The 27,357-nt window shown below is 33.2% G+C and overlaps 1 protein-coding gene and 1 long non-coding RNA gene across 2 annotated transcripts in view; one reads left to right on the top strand and one right to left on the bottom strand.

Moving 5' to 3' along the window:
* Positions 1–27,357, top strand: part of LOC103578665 (synaptotagmin-7) — a 926,763-nt gene that overhangs the window by 107,392 nt on the left and 792,014 nt on the right. The window lies entirely within an intron of this gene.
* Positions 18,299–21,263, bottom strand: LOC128667626 (uncharacterized). The gene is made up of 3 exons (XR_008403570.1): positions 18,682–21,263; positions 18,527–18,612; positions 18,299–18,442 (listed from the first exon to the last, which is right to left on the bottom strand). It is a non-coding gene; the product is annotated as an uncharacterized LOC128667626 (long non-coding RNA).

The following is a 27,357-nucleotide window of genomic DNA, read 5'->3' as shown; positions in this document are numbered from 1 at the left end:
TAGGCCTCTTTTGGAGTCTCAGTGAACCGGGTAGCGGATATGCGTTGATAAGGGTGGTGTGTGAACTGGAGGGCTCCCTGAAATGGCGTGACCGATTTGAGTAGCCGAACCTCTAGCTGCCCGTTACAATGTTGCGCCCATCATTTTATTCAACTCATTTGCGCTTTTCACGTTTTATTAATTGCCTAGAATGCAAAGTCTAAATAGTTGTTTACTGACATGGTGGAAAAAGAAACTTATAATATTAAGAATATGACAAAATTATAGGGATGTTGATTTAATTTAACGGAAATTCAAATTCAATGTCAAAGTTGTAACTCCACGTTAAAAACATTCAGCATCACGATCTTAGCTGCTCAATGGGTAATAACAGAGATTTGTAATCACCTAATATTCAGTTAGAGCCCGAAAAATAGTTACGTTTATTTTTTTTACGTCATAATGGCCGAGATAGTAGACATCTTTATCGCGTTTTGACAAATAATTTTTCACCACTCAGTAAACGGTCATTTAGGATTCGGATTTTAGGCATGATAAAACGTATATAGCGCGCATAAGTTGAATAAAAGAATTAACTATCATTCGTATCTAAAATTTATTTATTATTTGTTAACAAGTTCAATTCCGAATAATTTTGTATCGTAACTTTGACTTCAACATTATTTTTTTTTATAACTATGTTTGATTGAAATTGTTTTTTTTTTTTTTTTTTGGTGACAAGATCTGCATTCATTTATAATTTAACTTCAGTATTTTAATTTATACATTTCTTCACTAATATTTTATGTCCCCGCTCAGTGAACACATCTTATTTTGACGTCATACGTAGGTCATAAAAATGTCACTGCATCTCATGTAAAATAAAAAATAAAATCTACATCGCATTGTTACGTAGTAATAAAGTCATTGTCATATATCATAATGACGTAATTTTAAAATCATACATTTATATCAGTAGCAAAGTCACGGTTATACGTCATATGGGTGCTACTCTTAAATCACATCCCTTACGTCAGCGGCAAGTCAGTATTTTACGCAATTCTGATGTAATTTTTGAGTCATAATTTTTATCATCTATTTATTGAAATAAAACAATCATACAAAGAATTTTCAAAAATGTGTAAATGTGTAGAAATAAAAGCAGACGTCTAGGATTTTTTAATCATTTAATGTTAACGAATCGTTTTTCTGAATTTGTAATGCGTTCGCACGGTAATAATCAAATCAAAAATTCGGTATTTCAAGTTTTTTTTTTCAGATAGTTTTTCTGGATTGATAATTTTTACATAACCTATATGTCATATTGAAGTCATTGAATGTCACTAAGACATCATATTTACGTCGTGTATACGTTATTAGTTTTACATCATAATCTTAGGTAAAAAAGAGCGAAATAATGAGTCAAACCTGACTTATTCATGACATATCTTACGTAAATGATGACATAGCGTAACGTCACTCCAACATCACTCCAACCGTGAGTTAACTTGAAGCTACTGCCGTATTAGCCAATTCGAAGGAAAAGTGTTGGAGAGCAAACAGTTACCTTCAAGTTGACAGTAAATCGTCTGTAACTTGAATTCAATTCGACCAAGTGTTACTGTCAGATAATGACGTTAAGTTGACTGTAAGTTTCACTTCAAATTGATGGCAAGTTTTTCTGTCAAATAACGTTCAGACGGTAGTTGATTTGCATCAATTTGCACGCAAGTATTATCCAGCTAAGACTTCCCAGAAACTTATTGTTAAGTTACCCGTAAATGTTCCACTGCAGAACTTGCTAAGCAATTATATTTAGAGTGTGGCTTTTAAAGGTGGTACCAAAATCGTGTCATTTAGCGCGATGATAGGTACAGATGTTGTCATTGATGGCCGTATTCGGCCGAACTAAATCCTATACGTGTATCTAATAAGATTTAGTTAAGATTTAGTCTAATAAGTATGCTTTGCTTCTACTATGCTAAATCTTAACTTAATTTACAGAGGACTTAATTCAGCTAAGCACGGCCAATACCTGGAATTACTAAACTTACTCTAATAGCATTGAAATTGATAGTAATTTGATGTTGAAATTACCTGAAATCTGCTGCCTGAATCTGCAGACAATATCACAGCAAAAGTTGAAAATAAAAATTTGCGGTTAATTTTTCTTCAATTTTAAGATAAACTTGTACGAAAAGAAAATGGTCGATAATGTTCATTTTTACCATTTCAGAAGGTATGCAAATTTATACGTAAAATTGTCTACAATTTGAGAGTAAAAATATTCTTAACAATTTTTCAAGTCGAATTAACGATAAATTGACATAAAACTTGTCTGAAAATTAAAGACAACTTTTTTCTAGTCAACTTTTGAAGTGAATTTGCATTCAAATTCGGGCAGTAAATTTACGTCAAATTCATTAGTAAGTTGCATACAACTTGTCGTAAAAAATGGAAAAGTCCAAAGTTGTGTTACGTCCCAGCCTGTACGTCAGATGACGTGGGCATTTACTTCTCTAATTACCGACCTGAAATCTAACTAATTTTATCGAATATCGATAATTAAGTAATTTCCATAGTATTTAATTGATTATATGAAATAATATAATATAATAATAGAATAATATTATTTAAGATATTTGAACGTTAAGGATATGAGTAATAGTTGATAAAGTTATTTTTCTATATTTTATCAAATGTAAATAAGCGCTGACGCCTCGAGTAAATCCTCGAGACGTGCAGCTGCACAAACATCTCTTTTGTTTAAGATAACTTTTGTTAATAGATAAGTGACTCATTTGTTAGTAACAAAAGCGGAGAGATCGTGAGAATTAAGTATTTTCAATAAATATTAGAATGGATCATTCGAGAACATGCGTTATCTCGAATGACCCCTCCATATGAATCGGTGCGCGGGTCTGATCCCCAAACGTACTGATAAGAGTTAGTCTAGTTTTTCTCGATCAAGAGAAGGCAGTCTGAAACATAGAATCATCGAGAGCAGTCAGGCTCAATATTAAAACCTCAACTTCGTTATCACCCTCTCAAAGTTATTGTTAAGAGTACACTCACAATTTATAAATTAATTCAACTGTATATTTTCACATCACTAAATTATACCCTTCTAATTGAATAAATCGGATTTAGATATATGAAATAATATATTTAATCGAACAACCAGTTTATTGCAACCACCAAATGATGGCTGTTCAACCCATACTTAATTATTGTTTATAATTATATGTAAGTTTTCATTACGTCCAATTAAAATCGACCGCTCAACTACGCCAGCGCCAAAACATCTACCAGGACGTAACAGTTGACGGAAATTTTAAGAAAAATTCAACGAAACTTTTGTACTTCAAGTTTGTTTCAAATTTTGCTATCAAATTGTCGGCCAATTCAGGCAGCACATTTTGATGATTTCAATTGTCAAATTACTGTCAGTTTTAATCTAAAGTTGCTTTTAGGGTAATTTCGTACATCTAGCAACATTGTGGCGCTACCTGTCAATACCTTATTGGTAAAATTTGGAAATCAGGTTTTTAATCAATGGAAACAAATAATTATTTTTTAAGTTAATTTTTTAACGGAAGATTTAATATCATCATACAAAAACAAAATATCATTATACAAAAAAAAAAAAAAATATTATTTATTGAAGACTACTAATGGAAATTCTAGTTTTTCAATTACATTTTTGTTATAAATAAATCACTGTTTGATTTGTTTTCACCAACAATCACCGACAAACGGTTTCCTAGCAATTTAAATAAAAAAATAAGAAAAATATCGAAATAGATGGGTTCAATGAAAAAAATTAAAGGTTAATTTTTATTTACTTTTTCATAATTAAGCAAATAACCCTCAAACAACTTTGATAGGTCAACATTAATCGACAAGCGACCAACAAACGATTGCAATTGAAATAAATCGGATCGGCTTATATTGAGTTGGTTTATAATGAGGAGTTAAGTTGGAGCTCAAATATACAGCTTCATTAAGCGATTTCTGATAATCAATTTGGAAGCGAGCTTGTGGCAACCAACTGTAGCAACTTGCTATCAAGTTGATCACAAATACTGTTCCAATGTTTGCCAATAGCTGGCATTCCCTTAGTTGACAGGATTGACGGAAAGTTGCCTTCAATTTTCTCAGAAAGTTGGTGACAGGTTGCGGTAGTAGATTACCGTCAACTTTCTACGAACGTTGGTAACAACTTGCAGTCAATATTTACGTCAAAATTTTAAACCCTTTCGTTGTATATATAGTTATATCCGCTAGACAGTACTAAAATCAAGCAATTTAGTGCTATATATATATGTAAATCAATTGAAATATTTTTAATTACTAATTGCGTCGAAAATACGCATAATTTTCTCTAATTAAGTCATTATTATAGACTAACAACTAATGACGCATCAGATGATTCTAAAAATTTTTAAAACCACTTACAACTTTTCTTTCCGTAGAAGAGTGCAAGAGAATAAGTTTATTTACGAATATTTGAACGGCAAATGTTAAGATGTCGATGTCAATAATAAATAAAAAATAAAGACTCATCCAACATTATGACGTGCCAACCGAAGCGCGCAAGTAATTGCTAGTGCATATATATATATATATATATAAATATATATATATATATTCATATGTCCATGGAGATTCTGAAAAAAAAGAAAAGCATAAACTTGGGTCAAAGGAGAGGGAGGATAAGTACTTAGCACCATTTGCTAGTTGTAATAGGTGAAAGATGCTGGAAGAGGGGTCAAACCACTAAACCATTTGATATTTAAAATTATTAACAGAAAAGCCCGACGTTGATGAATATCTTTGACGTTAATTTTAATGGTAACTGTCGTTAAACAACTGCAACTATTTGTCTTATAAAAATAGATCAAGCAGGTTATAATGTTTGGCAGTACTAAATTATTAGTTAGTACTATTATATTGTTTCTAAAAAATAATACTATAAACAGTATACCCTCACGTGTTATATATCACGACTACCCATTACTTTAGGACGAATTTTTTGAGTTTAGTTTGGAAGTCGATTTCTAATAGTATACATTAAAACTATTCACAATCAACACGACAAAAAGAAAACAAATCCTACCAAAAACAGATTCTCTGTATAACATCGCGCCAAGTACACGTTTAAAATTTTTTACAAATAAGAAAACATTATTTTTTACAAAAAAAATAAATCAAATCGAAAAAATACCAAGTACTTAAAATCCTACCAAAAACAGATTCTCTGTATGAAATCGCGCTAAGTACACGTTTAAAATTTTGAAAAGTAAAAAAAAAATTATTTTTTACAAAAAAAAAGTCAAATCAAAAAAATACCAAGTACCTAGTATGATGCAAAATCATAACAAACATTTTCATAAAATTTCAGAAAAAAATTGTATAACAAAATTTCAATGTACTTGGTGTGCTTACAAAAGAGTAAAAAAAAAAACATGTTTGATTTTATTAGAAATTAATTTTGCTTGAGTACATGTAGTAACGCACACCAAGTACATTGAAATTTTGTTATACAATTTTTTTTTTGAAATTTTATGAAAATGTTTGTTATGATTTTGCATTATACTAGGTACTTGGTATTTTTTCGATTTGACTTTTTTTTTGTAAAAAATAATTTTTTTTTACTTTTAAAAAATTTTAAACGTGTACTTAGTGCGACTTTATACAGAGAATCTGTTTTTGGTAGGATTTTAAGTACTTGGTATTTTTTCGATTTGATTTATTTTTTTTGTAAAAAATAATTTTTTCTTATTTGTAAAAATTTTTAAACATGTACTTGGCGTGATCTTATACAGAGAATCTGTTTTTGGTAGGATTTCTTATTATATATTTATCTTCTAGCAGTTATATTTAGCTATTGTGTCTACTTTTAGTCATAATTACTGCTAACAATCTTGTCTAATAATTGAGGAAGTGGATGATCGGCCATAACAATATACAAAGTATCCTTTGGATTACGACAGTATATAACGGTGGCCTTTGGCTACTTCGTGTCCAGTAGCCATTAACCACAGTTAAATAATTTCCCCGATTCAATAATTAATTATTAATAATAAATATAAATTTTAATTATGATGTTGCTGGTTCTGAACACGGGAAATAGATCTCAGAGATGGGTCGACTCGTTTTGACCGGACACGCGGCTGAAATTTAACTTATTCTAAAGACACTGGTGATGAGAGTAAATTTCTTTGAGACTTAATTCAATTATTATATATAATGAATTTTTATTTAACCAAGTCCCAAATATTTACAAAATTTTCCCTTTACTTATAAAATAATAAATGTCCAGCGACAGCAAAATAAATTTATTTACACGTAATTATTTAATGGACACGGGGTAATAAATTAAATAATTATTTAAAGTAAAATATTACGTTGAAGAGAGAGAGAGTTTAAAAATATAAATAAGAAAATTTATTATAAATCTTATCTGATTTAGTACAGACGACATACAGGTGGAATCGGGCGTCGGTTCATCCTTGATTGCCGCCGTTGATACTGGAAGTTCTTGGGCTGCTGGCTGACCGGAACTTGGCGCTGGACACTCTCACTAATCACTTAGGCAAAAGGAAACTCCACGAAATATTTGGTTTCGTAAACCAGGTTATAGAGAGAACAGATATAATTTAAGAATTTTACAGTTTTTCAATAAGAATAATGAGCGACGAGTTCACGAGGCTGTATATATCAGCACTTCCACTTGAGTGTCGCTTGAATTCATCGTCTGCACTTGAATGTCGGACTAAATGACTAGATATATCAAACTAATAGACTAGATATCGTTAGGCCGACTCAAATAAATTGTTATGAGTCCTGGTGCTAAAGTGGGACCTCGCTAAGCGTCCTCAGTCCACTCTAGCTGATGGCCAAGGCCTAAGTCCTCGAGCAAGTGTTTGCTGGCCCTTTTATATCTTAATTTTTGGAGAGGTGGAACTACCCCACTGTCGTCTAAGTTCGAATTCGATCTAGGTGGCCTCTGACATGGGCCAAGTGACTAAGGCAGTGCCAATCAATATACGAATCATTCCAATAGATGGCCGTAGAATCAGCTAGACTTTGCGCTCGATCTTCAAATCGTAAAATCAAAACGCACGTTTACAAGTATTTAGTTATTCTGTAATTCATTCTCGGAGGATATTCATCGGGTAGGAAATATGCAGGTTCTCTTAAAAATTTATTAGCTATAGTATTAGGACCGATTATGCCACCATGAGCCGATAAATAATCGATATAACATGACTTTCTGGAATAAGTGTTGAACATTTTATCTTGAAAAGATACTATAGCATTCCATTTGTCATCACGAGTAGAACTTGGTGATATTTTCCATTGATTTTGCTGCTTGCAAGCCAAAGTCGCCACACATTTCCCAAAAACCTTATTACCACGAGCCAACAAAATTTTACCCCGATGTTTTTTAATGATGTCGTCCTGACCAAAATTGTACAAAGAGATTACCAAGTGGCTTAATGTATTTGTTTTCTCGAATTTCGCATTCTGTCATTGTGTTCGCTTCACTAACGTACTCCTTTTGCATGAACATTATTACAAATTCGAATGGATATTCTCTCAAATATTTTATCACTTGGTTCACTATATCACCAAACATCATTTTCAAATATACGAGATCATGATGCATTGCAAAAACATTCTCAATGCTACGAACTCGAAGGTCAAATACTCGTACACCTGCTTTTAATTATTCAGTTATGTTCAATTGTTGTGTTTGAGCTGCTAGTATGAAAGTTTTATAAGTAGCAGAATTATGAGTATCAATCATTGCAAGCGTATTTATCCTTCGTGTCCCTGTAAAATCCGTAAGAAAGTAGCTATGATCCCGGTAAGTCGAAGAATATGCTGCAGACAAAGACACTAATGGTGTCATCATTAATACAAACACAAATATTATTTCCATTATATTATAATATACACTATTTCTCTTTAGTTATAGTATACTATAACCTGTCATGACGAATCAATTCTGACAACTACCAAACTCAAGGTATAATATAAATGATAATCAGGTATAAGCGAGTAGAGGGGGGAAGATTCAAGTTTTTCCCAACTTTCTTTGATTACCTAGTTTGAATAAATGAGTTTGTGTATTAGTCTCTTACGAACACTCACGCATCATGGATTCATTAGATATTCCGGAGATTAATGATGAATTCTTACGGGCGTTTTTTGAGTCGAACGCTTTACCCGAAAATTTACTGCATTTGAATAGCGACGATTTGAATTTGCATATACAGTCTCAGTCTCCTTACCGCGGAAATAATGAAAATGCGAGTGACGAAATTCTTCATAAATTTGGAATCGTGCCTTCTTCAAATCAAGTGTTTGTAGTTGATGATTTTGACGAAAATTTATTGCGTTTTAATAATGATGAATTAAATGTGAATATTCAACCTGAACTTTTTAATCACGTAAATAATGAAGATGATGAAATTCTTAGGGAATTTAGAATCGTGCCTTCTCGGCACGATGGTGATTTCGACGGAAGTTTATTTGACGGTAAGTTATTGATTTTTTATTATTATTTTTCTTTTTGAGTTATAAATAATACTGATATTTGAAAAATCTTATTTTGTAAAGGTACTGTGCAAGATGGGGGGAGAGTAGTCGATGATAATAACTCGCTGGATCAAGCTGTAATGGGATACAACGATGAGTTTCAAGTTGGTGGTGATAATAATATTGCGAAAAATAATGGTGACCGTAATAAACCAGAGAACAATAGGCTTCAAGATGCAGTTGGGAGAGTTAACGCAGGGATAGATGCAGCTGTTGATCATCCACTTATTCAGATATTTAACGGTGTAGAACGCCTTGAGAAGTATAGAGTGAATACTCATGCTATGAGATTCAGAATAAGTCTTGTAACCCAGGGCGATAATGCAGTTCAATGGACAATAAAAGATTTTCGCGAGGTATATGATAGAATAATGACTGCTAGTGGAGCAGGTAACAATCGTTTCTGTCTCAGCTTTCGATTCGAGGGGCTACAGGGTAATGCTGCATATCAAAGAATGAGATCAATAGAAGGATACAAGTTTGAAGAATTGTTGGATTTAGTTAATAAAATTTCTCAAAGTGCAGGACGATTTGAGGTCACTGATACGTTTAAGATCAAATTACACATTGTTGAAGCTATGGCGGGACAAAAGTATACCATTGAATGCGACAAAAAAGACCTCCTGGTGTAATAAAAATGAGCAATGATGATAATCTTTGTTAACCTAGAGCGCTGGTCGTTGCATTAGTAGGACAGAAAAAAATAGCCATAAGAGCATCAACTGGGTCTATACATAAAGAATGGAAGCGAATACGCGAGTGTAGAAATAAAGGAAAATCGTACCAACGTGATGAGGCGTTAAAACTTGTTGCAAGTGCAGGTGTAATCATACCTGAAGACGTACGTGGGTTAAAAGAAGTTGAAAAATTTCAAAATTATTTCTTACCACACCGAATATCAATAATAGTATACAAATTAAGAACTGATCTCGGAAATAAGCAACACGATGTGATTTTCGATGGTACAGCATCGGTAACTTTACAAATTCAAAGTGTGAATCATACACTTAGGCTTGTTTATTATCCAGATGAAAAACATTCTGAATATATTCAAACGATTTTAAGTTTTCAAGCGGCCAGGCATTACTGTGAATTATGTTGTGTGATCTATAAAAATCCGTACGATCATAGGTATTGTCCTCTTGCATGTATTAAATGCTATGCAAAGCCTCCGTGCGCGTTCACAACGTCTTAAAAAATTTCTGATATTTGTAACCGCGTATTTTACAGTGCTAAGTATTTTAATTATCATCTACAACAGGGTATCAAGGTAAACAAACGGTATGCGAAAATGAACAGTTTTTTTCAACATGTAAAATTATTATTTATCCAAAAACTTCAAAGCATGATAGCGGTAAGGCAATGTGCGATACATGCAATAAGTTATGTGCAGTGGGGCATGTATGTTTTATACCTGTAGCCAAGCCTGCAGTTGAGTGTAAGAAGTATACAAAATTCATCTGCTATGACTTTGAAACGCGCCAGGACGATAAGCTTCAAGATAATACATCGGTAAATATTCATATACCTACGTTATGCATCACTCAAGCTGTTTGCAACTTATGTTGTGATGCTGAAGAAATTAATCTTGATCCTAATTCAGTTAACTGTATTAATTGTGGTATCAGTGAAACTATTTTTTATAGCGAAGATTGTGTTAACAAACTTGTAGATTATATTTTTGAGTTAAGTAAATTAAAAAATTGTAAAAAAGTAGTGTGTATAGCCCACAATGTAAAAGGGTTTGATGCACAGTTCATTCTTATCGAAATCATTACAAAACAGTATGATGATATAGATACCATAATAAATGGTACGAGTATTACATTAATGGAATTAAATAATAAAAAAATTAAATTCATTGATAGTTTAAATTATATACCAATGCTATTATCAGGGCTTCCTAAAGCTTTCGGATTTGCAGATAAAATGACTAAAGGATATTTCCCTCATTTATTTAATTCCATTCAAAATCAAAACTATGTTGGGCCTATGCCTGAAAAAAAGTATTATAATTCAGACTCAATCAGCCTAACAGAGAAAAAAGTTTTTTTACAATAGAAACTTTTTAAAAGATCAGCAGATTGGTATTTTACCGCGTATGGGGTATCATTTAGAGGATAGACAATCACGAGTCGCTATCGATTGGCTTACTTGGCTTGAGCACAAAAATAATATTACAATAACACATGCATTACGGGATCGCGAAGTTAAAACACCTAACGGAGTAAAATTTAATGTGTACAGAGTGGATGAATGTGGTACAAAATATGCATATCAACTTCATGGTTGTTTCTGGCATGGGTGACCGAAGTGCTTTAAAAATAATCGTAATCGCTCAGTATTTAGAAAGAAAGATGAAAAATCTACCAGCCCCAATGCACGTTTTGAAAGTACACAAATGCAGGCTTTAAAAATTAAAGAATGCGGCCATGTACTCACAGAAATTTGGGAGTGTGAATTAAATCTCGAACAGAAAAACAATACAGAGTTACAAATATTTCTTGATAGCTCAAAAGTAATGGCAGTAAAACCATTAAATCCACGTGATGCATTTTTCGGAGGACGTACAGGTAACGTGAAAACATATTACAATGTTAAAAAAAATTCTCCAGGGGAGGATATAGAAAAGATCCGATATGTAGACGTATGTTCATTATACCCTTGGGTTTTGAAAACCGGTTTCTTTCCAGTTGGTCATCCTAAGGTTTATGTAGATGTTGCTTGTCAAAATAAAGCTCCAAATTACAATATTGAAACATACAAGGGCTGATGAAATGTAGAGTGTTATCTCCAAGAAGTCTATATCACCCAGTTTTACTTGTTAGAGCGCATGCCAAATTATTTTTTCCTCTATGTATGAGTTGTTGTCAGAATTAAATTCAAACCGAATGTCCTCATGAAAATGAATCATCAGGTCTTGACAAAAAAAGTCAAAAGTTATCCGACCGACAAGACCTAAAAGGCGAAGAGTAGGAGACTCAGATAATCTCCCCGATGGATACAAAAAAGTTAAAACAGAATAAATAGATAAAATTTTTATAAATATTTTGTAATGTATGGGAACTTTTTATAAATTTTTTGTAAAGTGTAAGAATGTATAAAAATTTTTCGTGATGAAAATTCTTTGTAAATTTTTGAATGTAAAAAAAATAAATTTTGTGAAGTATGTAAAATTTTTTGTTTAGTATGTAAATTTTTTTGTGAAGTACGTACATTTTTTTCGTGATGCATATAAATTTTTTTGTGAAGTACATAAGTTATTTTGTGAAGTATGTATTTTTTGTGAATTATGTAAATTTTTGTGTGAAATATGTAAATCTTGAAAGTGTGAGTGTATTTTTATTGTATCAAATTTTTGAATGTAATAATTATTCAATAACAAATTTTATTACAATAATAAATTTTTCATTTCCTATAGATTTTCCTGCAATTTAAATTTTATTTCAGAAAGAAACATAGATCCGAGATGGAAATATCCATTCACATCCATGATTTGTGGTCCAACAGGATGTGGAAAAATTTTTTTTGTCAAACGATTTTTACGAGAAATCAAAGAAATTTGTGATTCTCGACTTCGTAAAGTCATATTCTATTATTCAGAGTGGCAGCATGGTTATGCAGACTATGATAAATTGTTTGTTGAGTTTCGTAAAGGTATACCTCTATCCGGAGACTTTGACGATAATTTACCAAAATTAGTGGTGATTGATGATTTAATGCGTGAAGCATCTAGCGGTTCAATAGTAGATTTATTCACCAAAGGTAGTCACCACAAAAATTTAAGTGTAATATTTTTATCTCAAAACCTGTTACATCAAGGGAGAGGTCAACGAGATATATCACTCAATACAAATTGTATAATAGTGTTTAAAAATCCTCGTGACTGTGCACAAATTTCTCATTTAGCGTGCCAGGTATATCCAGAAAATCCCAAGTTCTAACAAGAAGCATATTTTGATGCCACTTCTAAGCCCCATGAGTTTTTACTTCTTGACCTTGAACAATTAACACCTGAAAACTTTCGATTCAGAACATGTATTTTTCCATCCGACCCAATCCATTATGATTATATTCCACGAAAATGTGATGATATAAAAGAAGATGACTCACGTAATAATATTCCAGTTATACGATTGTATTGGCATCGGAAAGGTCTTCTAGCAGTCGTTCTGCACGTAAAGCTATTGGACGCAAAAACGCTGCTCTCCTTCAGGCTCTTGTATACGCATCAGCTGATCACCGTCGCGCTATACTAAGTCACGCGAAAAAAGATTTTATTCGTGTTATTTGTGAATGTTGTTTAAACATTTTACGTGGTAATATTCCAATAAAAGATTCTAAAAAATAATTACTAGCTAAGCATAAGAAAATTTTACAAAAACTTTCAGAAAAAAATAAAAATTGGTCAATAAAGAAAATTATTAATCAAAAAGGTGGTGCATTTTTGCCTATGTTACTGGGTCCGATAATAGGTGCATTATTATCAAATATTTTTTAAAATATGGAGTATGCGAAAAAATCGGTTTTAGTATCACAAGAAAGTATAGAAAAACTTAATTCGATAAATTCTACGGAAAAAAAATTGAACAGTTATTATCTTCACTATCGAGTCAATATCTGTCCACGTCACAGACACCTGGAAACCCTATTTCTTGCCTTGATGCTGAATCTAAAATTTTAAACGAAAATCCTACAAATAATAATGATAAACTGAAAAAATACACAGAAATACTCAGACGATATTTATTTTTAAAAAAGAAAGAACATACAAGGGATGTGAATAGTGAACAAATTGAAAACAGTGAACTATCGAATTCTGCACAGTCATCCGGCCCTTCTAAGGGAAATGACATTAGCAGTATTTTAGAAAATATTGACGGTCAAGAACCTTTCAGTATTTTAGAAAGTAATACTAACACTGGAGGAATAAGATCATATGAGTTTCACGACATAATAAATAGTGTTCCAAAAACTTATACATCATTAGCAGAATTTATTTTGCGTCATATTGATTCCGTCGATACTAATAAAAGATTAACGTAGGATCAAAAAGGTAGTGTTACATTAGACGGCTATAAGATTCCTAATAGTAATATTGTAGATCTTATCAATAATGTCGTACGTCATTAGAAAAATACCAAAGCTACTGGTAGAAATTTATTCACTAGCTACTTGAATGAGATCAACACTCCTCGCGAATTTGTAGAAAATAATAGTTTTTAGAATAGATGGTATATATTATATGGTATGGAACAAAAGCAATAGATATACTTACTAAATATTTATGGGTGGCGCCGTTAGAAGATAAGTCTGCAGCAACTGTACTTCAAGGTTTTAAAAATAATTTTAATCGTAGCAATAACCGTACTCGTATGATGCTACAAACAGATAAGGGTAAAGAATTTGTAGCCAATTTTGTTCAGGACTTTTTGAAATCAAAAAATATAAACTTTAAAACAGCTCGTAATCCTGATGTTAAATGTACAGTGGAAGAACGAGTGAATCAAACCCTGAAAGAACGTATGTGGCGATATTTTACTCATCATAAATCTTACCGCTATTTAGATATCTTACAACAATTAGTTGATGCTTTCAATAATACAAAGCATAGTTCAATTAGAATGGAACCATCATCTGTAACTATATACAATGCTAAAGTCGCATGGAATAATATTAATAAACAGTTTCTATTACCAACAGCTTGAAAAAGAGTCTTTAAATATAAGGTGAACGACTATGTACGGATCAGTAAATATAAGGCTATATTTGAGAAAGGATATGAGGCTGGTTATACTGAAGAAATTTTTTCAAATAAAAAAAGCAAAAATTCGGCAGAACATTCCTATTTATGAATGAAAAGATTTAAATGGTGAAGGAATTGATGGTTTCTTTTATGAACAAGAATTATTACGCGTTAAAAAAGATTTGGAAAAAGACGAATTAACAATCAAGAAGATCATTAAATCCAAGGGAATAGAAAAAAATAAACAATATTTTGTCAAGTGGCAGGGATATCCAGATAAATTTAATTCTTGGATTCTCGCATCAACAATATCAGAATGAGTAAATCAGAATTTCATATGGTTTTACCTAGTGATAGTAGTATGAACTACTACCCCAACAACACAGCGACCAATTATACAACAATGCTGCCTGAGCATGTTACAGTAGAAGGTCAATGGGTTGTTGGCTTGAAAGAGATACAGTTTCCAGCAAGTTTTCTTCATATACAATCGAAAAAAGTAAGTCAAATATGTTTAATAAGAGCTGAAGAATCAAAAAATATATGTGATGATTTTTACTTTCCACCTGGACTCTATAATGACACAAAGCAATTGGTACATAATTTGACTCATTTTCTTCCTACGATGAAGTATTTTCATTTTGAAATAAATGAATCAGGATATACTAGAGTCAAGCGAATTTATGAACCTCCATTTTGTAAAGATACGAGTCATCGCCTTGAACTGTCAAATACTTTATTAGATATTTTAGGCTTTAAACGCTACACTGATAGAAATAATCAGCAAAAATTTGTAATTGGTAATAAAAAGGGAAGGAGTTATGAATTCACAAGTATAAGTAAAAGACCTCTAAGTTTAATACGAGGTTTGCCCAGCAGTCTCTTTATATATTCAGATATATGTTCCCCCTATGTAACTGGTAATGTAAACTCTGCACTGTTACATATAATTCCTATAGATACAAGTTCATATCCCTACGGTATGATGATTAGCAGCAACTATGATTCTCCTAACTATATTCCAGTTTTATCAAATTCATTTAGAACAATTGAAATAGATATAAGAGACAATAACGGAGATCCTGTACCATTTGACTACGGACCATTGAACGTTACACTGCACTTTAAAAGAGTTGATTAAAAATGTCTCATTATATCAAGTATTGCAATAACCAGGTGGGGGGAGGTTACATTGAAAAATATAATAGATTTGGTAAAGTTATGTTGGGTCTTATCAGCATGGACATGGAATAGGGACCTTTCTCGGAGGATTCTTTCGTAGAGTAGTCCTGTTTCTTGGTAAATCAGCACGTGCTATAGGAAAGGAGGCATTTCATACAGGAGCTAATGTGTTGAGTGATTTCACAACGGGACAAATCCCTTTAAAGCAGTCCTTGGAGCATAGGTTTACAGAATTGGGATTACGTCTTAAAAGAAAGGCATCAGAAAAATTGGATGAGATCATGAGGAGCTCTGGATATAAAAGAAAGCGCATACGCAAAATTACTTATAATACTACCAGAACTGGTAGGGTGAAGAAGCGAAACAGTAATAATAAAACAACAGCAAAAAAAATAGGAAAGCCAGTAAGAAGAAAAAAGCGACTAAAAAAGTGCGTAAAGTAAAAAATTCTCGAAAGAAACGTGACGTGTACGATATATTTAATTAAAAATGTCGTTTTTACATTCACATTCGGCCGAGTACGTGAAATCAGAACTTGATTTGTTCACATTACCGCCTACACAAACAAGTATTGAACAATCGCAATGGACGTATTACAATCCAAAATTCATCTTTGTCGGACGACGCTCCGATAGAATTTGTCGTACCTAGACATGGCGAGGAATACATTGATTTATCGCATACTATGATAAAAGTTAAAGCAAAAATTTCACAATCTAATGGCAAAGTAGACGAAAAAGATTATGTGGGCTCAGTGAATTTTTTTTTGCATTCTATGTTTAATCAAGTAGATGTTTTCAATCAAAAAATGATGTCCCCACCCAATAACGCTTACCCTTATAAGTTTTACATAGAAACACTTTTAAATTATGGAGTTGACGCAAAAAAAGTCATCTAAAAATGTCTTTATGGTCTATGGATATCCAGGATGAAATGGATGCTGTACTAGCAAAAAAAAAAATACCGGTTTAGATGAACGGATTGCTTATTCGTCAAAAGGAAAATAGTTTGAAATGATGGGGCATTTACGTTGTAATGTTTTTAATCAAGATAAATTTTTGCTTAGTGGAGTTGAAATGAGAATTCGATTTATCCGCTGAAAAAACGCATTTTGTCTTATGAATGGAAGTGCAAATTCTTACATTGTCAAGATTTCAGAGGCAATATTAGTTGTCAGAAGAGTGAAAATTAGCCCAAATATTTTGATTGCTCATGCAAGAACTTTGGGTCAAACAACAGCAAAGTATCCACTAACTAGAGTTGAAGTAAAATAATTTATTTTATCTCAGGGTATACTTCGTAACACCATTGATAATGGTGTATTGGGTCAGTTACCTAAAAGAATAATAATTGGTTTTGTGGATAGTCGGGCATAGAATGGTTCAAAAATTCATAACCCATTTAATTTCCAAACATTTTCGTTAAACTATCTTTTCTTATACATTGACGGGAAACAGCTATTGGGTCGAGTGTTACAGCCAAATTACGGAGACAATTACTTAGAGGTGGAGGCATTTAATACACTTTTTAGTGGAACGGGAATTCATTTTGGAAACACGGGGAACTGTATCTCACGTATCGAGTATACTCATGGATACACTCTTTATGCTTTTGATTTAACACCTGATCTATCAGCTAATCAAGCTTCTCATTGGAATTTGTTAAAAACTGGCAGTTTGAGAATAGAATGCACGTTTTGCTAGTGCTCCTGAAGTTAATGTAAACTGCGTAGTATACTTGAAATTCGATAATATTTTAGAAAAAGATTCTTTAAGACAAGTAATTGTAGATTATAATTGATTAATAAAAAGTATCTGAGATAGAGAAGTAGTGAATAAAATTTATTATTCAGTAAGAAACCGCACTGTACGGTTAGTTTTATGGATACTCGGCAGTTATTGAAACTGTTACCATACGCCGATTCCTGCACCGGTGGAGTCTACCCAGCAGACAAAATCCCTTGGCCATGGCCCCGCCCTTGTGGAATCATTGCAAATACCGATGACCACACAAAACCAGGAGTACATGGGGTTGCATTCTTTGTCAACAAGAATCGTTACGGAATCTACTTCGACAGCTTCGGATAACCACCCAGTGACCCTCGATTTATTCAACGCCTCGGAAGAAACTGCAGAAGTTACAAATGGAATAAACATCAACTACAAGATATTGCTTATAATTTTTGTGGTCAATATTGTATTGTTGTACTTCATTGGCTTTCTAATAACAACTTCCTATCATCATTTTGTAAACTGTTTAATAAAGACACAAAACAAAACGATAGACTTTTATTAAGAATGTTTAATCAAATTGTCAAATATAGAAAAAAGCGAAATAAAAATAAATTAAGCAAACCATTTACAAATTTATCTGGAAGAGGGTTAATTTATAATCAAAGTTGCAGACGATAAAACATGTATTCTATAGGCTAAGATTTTATAATAAAAAAAATGAAAAAATATAAATAATTTTTATCGTTATTCCAAACTGCTATTTTTCTACTTATCCTACTCAGAATATTTATAGTTAACTTGAAGTAAAATAAATTAATGACGGGAATAAGGTGTGGAAGAAATCTTAATTAATAAGAAATATTTTTCATTATTTTTTTTTATTTAATATATTTTTAAAATTGAAATACAATTTGAGTTACAAATCTATTATTGTTTTATAAATATCTTACAATTTTACTCAAACATTATCGTAGTTTTTTTTTTATTTTTTCAATTTTTTTTAATTGTTTTATTGTTCTTTGAAAATTTTATTTTGTTATCTATTTTTTTGACCTTCCGAATTTTTATTTGTTGTTTTTTTTTCTTCTGCTCAACGTCATATCTTCATGTGGAGACTCAGCATTTTTCTCAGATACACCTACTAGAGCTGGCTCTTGACTTTGAGAGATCGGAGTTGATGAAGAGGGATATTCTGAAATCATATAAAAAAATAATGAGATCTAAATTTTAAAAATATTTCAATAATAACAATCATAAATTTAGAGATTGTATATACCATTTCCATCTAAAAAAACGACTTTAAGAAATCGAATACAACTTCATTTTTCTTTTCCTCTAGAAGCTCTCTCCTACTGGACTCATCTAAAACAAAATAATAAAGAATAAAAATCATGTAAAATTAGATTAAAAATTTTAACTTGCTATAATTACCTGAGCGTGCATACTCCCACGTTTGATAGACAGATTCAAGATTAATATTCATGTGAGTTTCTAACTCAATATCGATTTTCTCTACTGTCTCTGAAGTTATCTTTTCCAAGATCTCCTCTGTTTTCAACAATAAAATGAACTCAATATTAATACCTAATTATATGATGAAGAACTATATAAATTTAATTTATGCAAATACCTGGACATAAAGATCGACTAAACTTTGTGATGCCATGGGGTAACGAAACCTGCTTATCGAATTGAGACGATTTTCACCGGAGTCCATGCATTTTCATATATTTTTCCTGAGATGCAGGATACATATCTTGCCCTGAGTCTTCACTTGAATCTGGAGTTATATTAAGTCCATTTATCTTCATAACAACCTGGTGCTGCTTCTCAAAACCCTCACCAATAGCTATGAGTTCTTCATCAAAACCATCGTTTAATAAAGGATGCAATGCTTCCAATTCACTTGATATCGTTAATATTTGTTAACTTTTCACTGTAGTGACCACTTCCAAATACAAGCACTGACTGTTAGGTTTTGGATCCTCCTGCTCTTTATACCAAATTTATCACTGTTCTCCCACCACCAATGACTTTACAATTTCCAGTTTTCTAATATTTAATGGTATACATTATTCATTTGACCGAATCTATCTCTCTTCCACAACAATATAAAGTCGCTGAATAAAAAGGAACATAGTGCCGACCACTACCCCAACACTGTAATTCACATAACTGCATCTCTTTAATTGGTTTTTCTTCGATTTCATAGTTAAGATTCAATGGGGGGCTTAAAGCTAACACTTTTTTCGTCAGATTGAACTTCAATAAGTGAACAAGATATTCTGAGTCGATACTTTGAGATTATGTATCCGCATTTGTAAGGATGCTAGTGCTTGCTATGCTCCTAAGTGAAGGCGGGTGATACTTAATTTCCCAGGAAGTGTGCTCATAATATTCTTGTGTCATGCGTTCAGGTATACACAAACTAGGTATCGCAAGACACAATTCAAAAAAGTCTAAATCTTCGCTTACGAAGGCTGAAAATTTCCACAGATTCACATGAGGTTTCTTTAAATAGCCTACACATAACTTACATTGTTTTTCACTATTTGCATTAATATTTTAAAAATCAAGTATTTTTTCAATAACACTCTTATAAAACACTTTTGAAATTTTTTTTTTCTAATTTTGAGTCGTTTTTATTCCTGAAAAAACTCTTTTAAATTTATATGCCGCTGCCCGAGCGATAGGTCTAAATTATACATTTTTTAGTAAAGCCGTACAACACTTAAATGAAATATAACGATAAAATAAATTTCTCAAATTCAAAATTGTTAATGTCCCCCTCCATTAGTTGACCCCCCTTCAGAAAATCAGAGCTCTGGGCCATCACCCCCCTTCACTCTTTTTTCCTACTCCATGTGTAAGTTTAAATAACAAATATAAATCCGTATAAATTGTGACTGCACTACAAACACTTCAGAGCCATGGCATCCCAAGACTTTGTATACCAAGCTCAAGTAATTTCATTAAATAAATCGAACACAAAGTAGTTACGATGCGGCTTAAAATATTACGACAATGACTTTAAACCTGTCGTACAAATCATCAGTGTACAACCAAAATGTGAAATACAATTAAATCTTAATGAGTAAGTAGTTCCATGGAAACCATCAATAATTATTTTTACGATGAAGAAAACCCAGCTTTTTATCGTAAGTTCTGTCAAATTGAACACGGAGAATTTAAAATTCAGTTTTCTGAATTTAAAAATGAACGCTTTGTTATACTACAACTCCAGGATAATCGATTTTTTTTTATTGCGGTGACTGCTTTCTCAAAATATGCAGCACGAGAGTCAATCACTGGTTAAACCATCTACAAGGATTACCTCTAAAATATTATGTTGATTCTACTATCCATCATATATCAAAATATATTCTAAAATATCTGATACTGGATACAAGAGAAGTTTTAAACACCCCCACAGTTATAAAGTACCTAGAAAATCATTTCGATAGAATGTTTAAATTTAACGAAAGATTTACTTCAATAGAAGCAAATATTTCCGATCATGGATTTTCATTCTTCCGGGAACTAATTTATTTCCATGACGATTCGGTTCAACTCATCACCAAAGAAATCGAATTACATCAAACACATCGCTTAAGCCTGAACTACTACCATACCAACTACTCCATGGATGATGAAGTCTCCATTGTATAGAATTTCATTATAAGCTTATACTATTAAAATTCATATACCTAAAATAAAATCTATGTTTTTATAAGTATGAATGCGCGTGTGAAGGAAATGATTAATAAAAACGTGTTCTTATTCAAATTTACCCTCATACACCAGTTTTCTATTTAAACATTCCATTGAACCCAACAAGCATCTCACCTGCATTCAATTAAAATTATCCACGCCCATCTCGTCAAATATTTTTATACCAGCGGTCTATTGTACCCTGATTTCCCGACTCTCACCTGAAACCTGCACACCTGCAGTCAATTAAAATTTTATATACCCATATCATTAATTTTGACACCTTCAATCCATTACTCCCAATCTGACACGCCCATCTCATCAAATATTTTGACAAGTCATTTGGGCCCCCTCACCGACACAGGGAATTACCTCTGACGTCAAGGGGACCCCTCACCCTCTCCCTTCCCCCTCGGGAAAACCCCCTTGGACCGGCGCCAGGGGCCGCAGGGAGGGGGTAAGTTCTGTCTCACCATTTCTACCCTATACTACTGACGCAAATACTAATAAATTAAAAAATAAATTCAGTCATCAATTAAGCGAGTTTGGTGAAAACTTCATCATTAATTTGTGCTTAAGTGCGTGGGCTAATTCAAATAAATTTTGTGACGAATTAGATAAGTTTTATGAATATTAGAGTGCGCGTAGTAATATAAGTAAATTCGATGATAAATTACATAAGTTCTGTGGATATGTGTTATAGTGTTAAAGTTCGCGTGGTAAAATGAATAAATTCGGTGATGAATTATATAAGTTTTGGAAATATGTTTTATAACATAGATTTAAAGTGCGTGTAATAATTTAAATGAATTCAGTAATTAAATAATTAAGTTTTGTGAAAATATTTTTCTTAATTCGTGTCAAAGTGCTTATTAGAATTTACTTGTGTGATATACTACTTAAAAAAAAAAATTTGTGATTAATAAATTAGTGTTGTGAAAATGTTTTTATTAATTTTTGTCCAAGTGCGGGTATGAGTAATTACGTATGTGATAAAAATGTAAAATAATAGTGATCGAAACATCAAATGCCGGATAATTTTATTATTTAAAAACAAAAAAAAATAAAACAGTGAAGCCGGAAGAATATTTTCTTAGCATCAATTGAGGAGTTGGAGTTAAACTTATGAAAAACTTAAAAATTCGGAAAGGGTAAATTGGTGATGTATCATTATTTAATAATCATAGAAGTTAAGGAAATCAAAAATAAAAGAAATATCATTTTATCAAACACAAATTAACTAAAAATATCGTGACATCTAACCGCTCTTTTGTTTTATAATCGATTGACGTGATTAATGAACCAAACACATTTAATGATTTTGTGCTGTAAAACAATAGATAAAAGATTTTGTATATAGTCATTTAAAAAAAAAAAAAATTTTTTATTCTCTATCTGAGCTATGTAATGTCTCAGTCATTTTATTGAGTCAATGAATATAAATTTAGACGCATAAATAAGGAATTTCGTAAAATCACTGAGATTACTATCATGATTTAAATTAAAAAAAAAAATGTCAATATTAACGGAAATAATTAAAATTTTGTTTATTTCAATGCGATTGAGAAGATCCTTATGTGTTCAGTCGCGAGCTTGACTAATTTGAATCAAGCTTCGTGCATTTCCGTTAAGTCAGGGAGTTGCCGAACTCGCTACTAACTGAAGGTCCGAATAGTGCCAGGTCACTTGCTATTTGGGCCCGGTAAACTCTAACTCAGGACCGTGTCAAGACGCCTTGAGAACCCGCTACAAGCCGGCCAATCATATCATTCGTTTTATATGATTGGCCGGCAGTGACCTTGAGGTCAGTAGCGAGTTCGGCAACTTACGGCTGTAGCGGAAATGCACGAAGCTTCTCAAATTGCCTAAGCTCGTGACTGAACATTCTTCCCAGCGCTGGCGACGGTGTCAACAGGATTGTCGTCTAGAGAGTGAACTGATAGCACACACAGTTCAGAAGTTAGCGGCTAAATCTGCAGGATCTTTGGATAGCGAATCTGTATCAACTGTAGCAAGTTCGACGTAAGTCAATAGCGATTAACCAATAGTTCGTGTAAGATGGGGCTTAATTGACTTCAGGACTGCTTCCCGTTTGTCACCAAAATGAGGAGCACTTGGCCGGTTGAACTTTAAGTCTGTGCCATCTGTAGCAAGTAAATACTGAAGTTCCCTTAGCTGTCTCGATCTTGCTGCGAATTCTTATCTTAGCGTGGCGTCTGCTCCTATAAAATTTATACCACAGTCCGAGTATAGGGTACTGCAGGCGCTTCTCCAACTAGTAAATCTTCTAAATGCTGCGACGAAAGCGTCAGTAGAATAATTGACAATTTCAATACATATAGCGGGCGCAGCGAAGAATGTGAGATCTGACTGGAACTCGGCCACCTTCTATTCAGACATATCTCCGTAGATCAGCGAGAGTCAATTGTTCCCCCGTGGAATGTTCTCTGGTGTGAATGATCTATTAATAGCGTACTTAAGCGTAATGACCTTGGTAAAATAACTGGATTTTTCTGTTCATCATCCAGCAGCGAGTTCTTCAAGCGACCGCCGACTCTGAGTACTCCGTTGTAGTCGACGAGGGGAATCAATTTAGCGAGACGATGATTTCTATGTAGAGAGTCGCCATCCTTCAATACCTTCAGCTCTTGCGAATAGTACTGACTTTGAGTATTCTTTATCAACAAAGCCTTAGCGAGTTCCAAGTCAACTGTAGAGAGTGGTGTGGCCAGTGTGGACTGTGGCACTTTTTTAAATTTAGCGATAGCACAAAGACAGATTCAGAGAGTGCAAAGTAACGGTGACAACTTAGAGAATTTATCCAGTAGTGTGTATAGTAGGTGTGAATTTGCCTTGAAGATGGTAAAAACCAGACCTGGACGTTCTTCAAGATGTGATACCGTCTACGTAGGGAAGTCAAAAGATGGCCAGTTTTCTTTTGATTGACTGAGCCACTTTAGTCCGTCCACCATAGCGAATGCTGTTCTAGTTTGGCTGCTGCTAAACCTCTTGAAGCGCAGTCTGCTGGGTTAAGTTTCCCAGGAACAAAATCCCAGTTGACACTTAGTAGCGATTCTTGAATTTTGTTTACTCTATTGCGAATGTAGACTTTCTATCTCGCTGGGTTGTTTCGTATTCACGTTATAGTTACAGTGGAGTCTGTCCACAAGAAAACTGGTATGTTTTCAAGTTTCAGAACCTTCTTTACGTAGAGTACCAGTTGAGCGAGTAAGACAGCGGCATTGAGCTCCATTCTTGGTATAGTTATGGTCTTCAGTGGTGCAACTTGTGTTTTGGCACACACTAGAGAAATATTGGAGCTTCCAGTAGCGTCAGTAACTTTTAAGTAGACGACAGCAGCCATAGCGAGTTGTGAGCGTCCGAGAATCCATGTAATTCGATTGATACACTATTTTTTACATGATTCCAGCGACGTATCTGAATTTTCGAGATCTGATGTAGTTCATCTCGAAACAAATTCCATTCTTGAAGAAGCAATGGTGATAACGTAGCATCCCTATCGAAGTTCTGCAGACAGAGCTTCTGCATGAACATCTTGGCTCTTACGATGGTCGGTTCCACAAACCCCAGTCGGTCAAACAAGCGAGCAATTTCAGATAAAATTGTGCGTTTAGTAGTTGGGGATGCTTCTAGAAAAGAATAGCCGAACTGGAATCTATTCTGTGTTGAATACGACGTTAGCCCGAACATTTTGACTGTAGTATCCCCAAGTACTTTTGGTGTATTGTTACGAACCCGGCATCCCTTACGCATGTATATATATGTGGGTACACATTTATATATTTATATGGATCAAAATAAATATACACAAGTAAAATAACAGACATGTCAAGTCAGATAAATTTAAACTAAATAATTTAGAAATAACTCGAATTTTAAATCAAATAAAAATACATAAAAATTAATAAATAATATACGATTTACACATTTAAACCATAAATATTATATATATATATATATATATATATATATATATATATATATATACCTATATATATATATATATTTGAAGATAAATATGTTTAACAAATAAGGAAATATATATGTATTCAAATGTAAATAATATATGTATCAATTGGCAAACATTTTTAGGAAAATTTATATATATATATATATATATATATATATATATATATATATATATATATATATTGAGACAAACCGCTTTTCTTTTCGCGATTTTTACCAGCAGCCACCAGAATTAGCGGGTTGAACCCTGGCTTAGGCTGGCCTCTAACAAATTTTTATTTTACTTGGACAGAGCAGTGGGCTGGGGTTCTTGCAAAGCAAAGACCCGCACTTATTCAAACTCGACAACGTACATGAAAATTCATCCACCTACCTTACGGCTTATTATTTATAAATTATTTCTTATAATTACTTCAATTATCCTATGCAGCTTAATCAATAGGTATTGGATCTTATTACATAATTTTACCAGTATTTTAAAATATAAATAAAAGATAGTAGGTAGAAAGAAAAGTATGCAAGTTTATTGTCAGTTATAATAATTTCAATTACTTACCATAAATGTTCTCGCAGAATAAAATCGATATGGTCCAAATAACAATGAATGGCCACGTGGAAAGCGTTGGTTATCGCACTGATTTTGTGTTTTATAATTAATACACTGATACTATAGATGTAACAGCGGTAACGTAATGATAAACTAATTAACTTAAACGTATTTTATACTAAAATAATAATATATAATAAACAATAGAATCGCAAGCTAAGTTGCCTGTAAAATATAAAGTATAATAATAAAATTGAATCGTAATAGATTGATATAATGCAAGTAAAATTGCAAGCTAACAAAAATTAATTTAGAATAACTCTGAACGCTAATAGATTCAAGATCGAAGTGTCTGACCGATAATTGAGGGCCTGGACTCGCCTCTGAACTCTGTCCCCACTTCACCCTTACGGTCATGCGTCAACGTGAAAATTAGTCATGTGACCACGGCACTATGACTTGTGTAGTTTCAGACGACAAGAAGACGGGAAAAATGGGAACCGCAAGGCTGAGGACGACGAAGACAATTCACATTGTCTCAATCCCCCCACTAAGCCAAGGTTACCCCTTTGACCCTTTGTCTAGGTTGTCTGAAAATATTGCGAGTAGATCGCCAGATATGCATGTAAATTGCCAGATACGCAAGAGATTGCCAGATATGCAACTAGATTGCCAGTGATTCTTATACAATAGTTATATAAAAAAAAATATGTACATTAAATTATTTACAGTGTTGCGAATTAATCGCCAGTAGTGCAAGTCAATTGCCAGTGTTGATTTAAATTTTAAAGTGCGAGTCAATCGTCAGCTGTGCAAGTAGATTGCCAGTAAAAAAAAATATTTTTGAAAGCGATCGCAAGCGGTTAGGAGTATTGTGACTTAAATTCCAAGTCCTGCCACCCTAATCTCAATTCCACTTCGATCCTGGGACCTCGATCTGGATCAGGAATTCTCACGAACTAGAAAATGAAATATACAATAGTAGTAAAAATATAATTTTAAATATTTGTTTTCCACAGTCTCTGGGCTGTAAAAAAAGGGTAGTAATTTTTTTTGCCACCAACTGCTACCGGACTCGAAGCTGTAATTGAAAATTATTACAATTGGCAACAATAATAAAATGAATTAATGAGATGAGTATGAGATTATGTATATGTGTTTATTTAGATTTACAATCTAAATCGGTAACGTATAGTAGACAAAATAAAAAAATTTTTATTCTGGTTTCCTCGTCGCTCGCAGATGACTTCGATGGAAGCGCTCGATATCCTCTGGAGTGTACTTCGTTGATATCCAATCCTTGTACCCCGGGTATCTGCGATTACAAAAGTTGCAGTGTGGGTCATACAATTGGCTTGGAATGCCACAGCCTTGACAACGTCCCCGAATGTAGTCCTTGTAATTTTTATCGTGTGGACGGAAGCACGTTGCCGTCGTCACTTGGTCTTGATAGCATACGTGGCATATGTCAGGTCGCCATGGTAATTGACATTCGGCAATTTTGTGGTCTCGTTGCCGACAATTTTGACACGCATTGGAGATGAACAACGACTGAGCTTGAGTCGTTACCGTCTGTGTCCATGATTCCCTCAATTCTGCGTAACATATCCGAGGCTTAACAGTGATGCAGATCTTCTCGACAGCTTTGCAGAAGGTGGCGTAGTCCATAAAATGGAGACCGTTATAGACGACGACCTGTTGGGATATCTCCATGGCAGCTGCTGTAGAGTTTGATGTTGGCACAGAAGTTATACTAGACAGAAATTGCTTATATGCTCCTTTAGGTTGCAGCGGGACATCATATTTTGGAGCTAGAGTTGTCTGTGAGTACGGTAACGAATTGGCGAACGTTACCATTT

This window comes from Microplitis demolitor, chromosome 4, assembly GCF_026212275.2.
Source record: "Microplitis demolitor isolate Queensland-Clemson2020A chromosome 4, iyMicDemo2.1a, whole genome shotgun sequence".
In the NCBI taxonomy this organism is placed as follows: domain Eukaryota; kingdom Metazoa; phylum Arthropoda; class Insecta; order Hymenoptera; family Braconidae; genus Microplitis; species Microplitis demolitor.
Note: the sequence above shows the minus strand (reverse complement) of the source record. Positions and strands in the feature narration are given on the sequence as shown.